Source organism: Aplysia californica, unplaced genomic scaffold (assembly GCF_000002075.1).
Source record: "Aplysia californica isolate F4 #8 unplaced genomic scaffold, AplCal3.0 scaffold00316, whole genome shotgun sequence".
NCBI classification, from domain to species: domain Eukaryota; kingdom Metazoa; phylum Mollusca; class Gastropoda; order Aplysiida; family Aplysiidae; genus Aplysia; species Aplysia californica.
In genome coordinates, this window is record NW_004797586.1 from 409,450 (window position 1) to 414,562 (window position 5,113).

Genomic DNA, 5,113 nt, shown 5'->3' on the forward strand with positions numbered 1-5,113 from the left:
GAGAATGTGTTTGCGGGGGCGGGGCAGGAGCGGGCAGGGGCCTCAATTGGAGGATTCTAAGGTGTGACTGGAGAGAGGGAAAGTGTCTAAAACGGAGAGGGGACTTACTGGTTGAAGGTTAAATTCTGAATCCACCTGTGTATCTTAAAGTAAAGCACCTTAATTCAGTAACCCTTCATCAAGGCCACCAGCCTGTTTGCCAGTGTTTTACGATTGATATGGCAAATTGTAGTTCTCGCTGTACTCTGGTGAACGTAGGAACAGTACGTGTATTACTAGTATTGGAAAAATCGTCTACAGTTTAAAGAACACACGAGGACCCACAAAGACGGGGAGAGTCGTGAAAACAAATCTTCCATGAATAACTAGTATTTTTTTCATTTCTCAAGTTATGAACAGAACTTAGCTTAGTAACTTAGTAACCCGAGTTACTTTTTCTTGAGTTACTTACTTGCACAATCTTTTCAGTTGCTTTTTAAAAATTCCCTTTACTTTGAACGTTCTGTTTTTCTACTCTACTGCGTTGCCCAAATTTCGGTACTCCTCTGTGAGTAACGTTGTCACAGTGGTGTCTCAAAATGTTCCGAAGTTAACTTGTCACCATAGTTCCCTGAAGAGTTTCGTGTGAATGACATAGGGAAAATTGGGAAAGCATATTATTTATGCTTCTCCAAACCCGATATACACACGTGCAACAGCCTACAGTGAGCCACGAGCCCGAAGAAACATTAATTATGCAAATTCAGCAGAAGGGAAAGCCCATCATAATGCCAGCCAAGTGCATGCTGCAAATCAGATTCATCGGACTGAATCGGGACTGACCAGATTTTCCTCCATGGAGGCTCATAAAACCTACCATTTGGCACAATACGACCAAATTCAGCAGTGACCTTCAACGTCAGACAATTTGTTTCCAAGGTCATGAGTCGAATATGTTGCATTATGCCAAAATGGTACCCTTTGCCCCTTCCATGAAGGAAAAGTTGGCAGGGACCAAATCAGTTTGATAAATCAGATTTGCAGTGATTCCAGCGAGTCCTGTGCCAGAACCGATGTCGATAATGCTCATGTCACGGTTGTCCCCACACAATGACGTCACCCCCGTGAGCATGTGATCCGGTCCTGTGAAGTTGAGCACTTCCATCATCTGAAACGCGTCAAGGCATCAGCAGGAGTTGGCTCACGAAAATGCAATGGGAAATGGTACATGTTGTAAAATGTTTGTCCATACACTTACTCTGTGCTACCCCACGCTTGCCACTCCCTGGTTTGTGGTGATTTGTTTGTTGAGATAAAAAGAATCACTACGACACATACACGGTCGTTTAGAGCTGAGAAAGAAAAAGATGGGTAGACTGAAACAACAAATAAAGAATAAAAGGAAGTACCGAGTGTTAAAAAAAGGACTCATTTAAAGGGCAATAACTCCGCCATCTTTAGACCAATGTCAACAAAACTTTGCAAAATTGAAACTCAACTAGGTGGACGTAATATCAAAATGAAGCAAATCAATCGCTAAGTTCCAACAAAATAAGTTTTAAAAATTTCAACCAAAATTGAGTTCAACGTAAAACTTTGCAACCATACTGATCTATTTCAAATAGTCACTATTCGTGCAATGAAGAGCAAATTTATTCCCCAAAGAGCAAATTTATTCCCCAAAAAGGTGACAGCTTATTCTTAATTCTCCTGGGATTGACAACTTCGCTCCCTACAATCTCAAATACTCTACTGGGCATTTTGAGTAACCCCATGGCGTGTTTTTGGGTCGATTTTTTGGACGTCCGTCCTGTTCAACATTTAATTTCGACGGTTCGATCATGTCTTGCTTGTTTCTGTAGACTCGACCCCGAAAATGACATAATTCAGAGTGCTCAAGTTTTAAATGTAGTGACAATTGATCTATTAACTTTTGGCCCATAAGTAAGGCGTTTCCCGAACCTTTCTTACAACCACACAAGGGCCAGTCTGGACATTTGGGGTGTGCCCCCATCCCATTGTAACCAGCCCTCCACAGCATAACATCTTCTCATCCCCAAACTTCTCCAACACTTTCCCAACAAGGTGACATGATATACATCTGTAGTGGTTTTTCCGTCCTTGACCTGACACCAGAATTGACCCATCACGCTCCTGTCGCTAAACGTTTCTAAGAAGTGACATTTTTTGTTTTACCCAACTTTTGTTAAAATATTGAAAACCTGATATTTCACGGAACTTTGGGTGGATTTACTTCATATTTACAAACTTGATGCTGCCTTAGTTGAATTCTATTTGTTCAAAGTTTTCTTAAAATTGGAGCACTAATGACCAAGATATTGTCCTGTAAGTGGGTTCTCTTTTTTTAGAAACCCTGCAGGACCTGCCAGTGAGTCGCCAGTGACTACCTTCAGCCATCCGCTGGTTATGGGTGACAAAACAAATGTTCAAATCTAATTTGAAGAACGATTCTTACCTCATCAAACTTGAATGCCGTTTCGTTATATAATTTGACATTTCCTTCAGCTCCAAAACCTCTCTCTAAGTAGTTAGCAACGAGAGTTTCGGCATCTTCTGTGGTAATACCACGCGAATTTCTGATCACATGACTCAGAGACAGACATCTGATTGGCTGAATTTTACGGCTGGTCTGGCACCCCAGTAGATCAAACGCCCTGAGACTTCTCACTGCCCCGCGAAACAACTGGAAAACATAGGGACACGAAAATACGAGACATTGTGTTGCTTATAAAACATATCCCGACCTTCTACTTCTCCTAGCGCTTAGACAATATTAAGTTCATTCTCGTCATCAGAAAATATCGAAAGTAACCCTTTTAGCATGATTGTCCTTATGTTTATTACGTTTTCATTTTCCATTAATTTTTGGTGTGGAAAACCTACTTGTTATAATATACCGGATATCTTTTTTCAATGACCAATGAGAAGCTTACGAAGGTAAAGTGTTTGTTTTTGTCTTACTCGATCTAAGTGGCGCATTTGACACAATCGATTGTTCTAACTTTATCAGGTAGTTTAGCCAAAGTTATAGACATCTGGGACGTTTCTCGGATAGTTATACTTGTCTTATCGTACACAATCTGTACTTGTCAATGGTGAAAAATCATCCACTTTCACCCTGCACTTTGGCGTGCCGGAAGGGCCCGTGCTCGGACCACATTTGTATATACTGCACTCAAAAACCTCTTGATTCAATAATAAGGAGGCATAATGTTAATTATTAGACTTAAAAGGAATGATGAAAAGACCGCAGCCATATTTTGAAATGCCAAACCAGGGATATAAATTGCCATGCAGTGTACCCCACCACTGTATTGGGAAAGAGAACATCCTTTTCACAGATAAAGCGGAAAAAATGTAGGCATTTATTTTGACTGTAAACTATCTTGGCACCGTCATATTATGAACTATCTATGTTAAGAAGAAGAAATAAAGTATTAGATCGAAATTATGAAAAAAACGCCAGGTTTAAACTATAGATCTAGACTAGATCTATACCTTAGCACAAAAAGGTGGAACATACGTTATTCTTCCAGATTTCTTTAGAATAATGTCTCATTGGACTTAGATCTACTACTTTAAGACCTGACTGTACTCACATTACACTTAACAGTGACTCATGGCTGAGAGCTAGCTTTACTTACGTCACAACTTTATCAGCGCTCTTTTTTTGTACGTGTTTTACGGCGCTCGCAACTGCATTAGGTCATATGAACGCCCGGGACACACTAAACTTTTTCAGTTGGTAGGAAATTTTTAATTCTGCCCGGGTGGCGGCCAAAGCCTACTCTTATCGATTTTAGACCACCAAGGGATCTTTAACGTGCGCAACTTGCACTCGAGCCCTCCAAGATTTTTCGCCCTTGTCCGAGACGGCTAGGTGTAAATCTTTCCTACCAGAAGATCAGGGGTGTGGCTGAAAGACAGCAGTAAGGAGAAGCCAAGGAGTAGCAGTAGAAAGGCTGTAGAAAGAATCAGGAGCCCAGAGGAGGGGGCAAAGGAAATGAGGGAGTGGGGGCAGAAAGAGGAGACGAAAGCAAACGACAGAGCATTGCTAGAGAGCAGGAAAGGAGGTGAAAGGAGACAAATTTAGAGAAGAAAATTTTTCTTTCACTACCCGGATTCGAACCCGGGACCTTTGAATGAGAGGCCAACACCTTAACCTCTAGGCCACGGAAGTCCTGCGCTCTGTGCGGCACTAAAGAGGTACAAACAGCAACAAACAGCAGCTGTTACAAACAAATCAAAACACCCGAAGCGAATAAAACCCCGTCGCTAGTTAGGCTCTCGGACTCCAAATCGTGAGGTCGTGGGTTTGAATCACGTCAAGGGAGGGCCTGGCGTTGAGTCCTTGGGAAAACACTTTTCCGGAATTGTCCTCACTCCACCAAGGTGGAAATGGAGACACGGCTATAGACAGCGAAAGAGCTAGTTAGGTGTTCGTGTTTGAGCGCTTAAATGGCCGATGGCACTGTATGCTTCCAGGGACGCCGTGAATGTTTCTGAGTGTTTAATGGTCAGCTGGGGCAATAAATAGTGTGAAGTGTTTAGAGTTTGTTGTGGAGCAAAGACATGTGACTTTTACAAACAATTTGTAGAAATTTTGGTCCCCAGGCTTTTGATAAAAAAAAGAACCTTAACGTAACTGGAACAACAGGCGTTGAACTTATTTTTTGTATTTTGTATATCCTTTTTAAAACTATCGAAAGTTTCAACCCATTTTATCTCCTACGTCAATAGATATGAGTGCTTTCGTAGGTTAAAGGCGCAAAACATAATTAACAAAACTTCTTATTCGAGGCGGCATCGCCGGGTTGTGAATGAAAACAAAATCTGAATTTATTTTGTATTATTGTTCACCCACCAAAATAATCGAGAAGATATCTCATTAAATGATGCTATTCCCACTTTGGGCAAAACGTAATTATAACTTTTAAAGGCACGGTGGGAATAACGGTCTCGAGATATTTCAACAGTTAATTTAACTAAAGATGTGAATACTCCTATATAGAAAGCATGTCCACGCTTCTCTCCTGCGTAGAAAAGTGAACAAAGGAAATTTTTTCTTAGGAAGGTCGCGTATTTTAGGGTTGATTAATCATTGATGTCCATA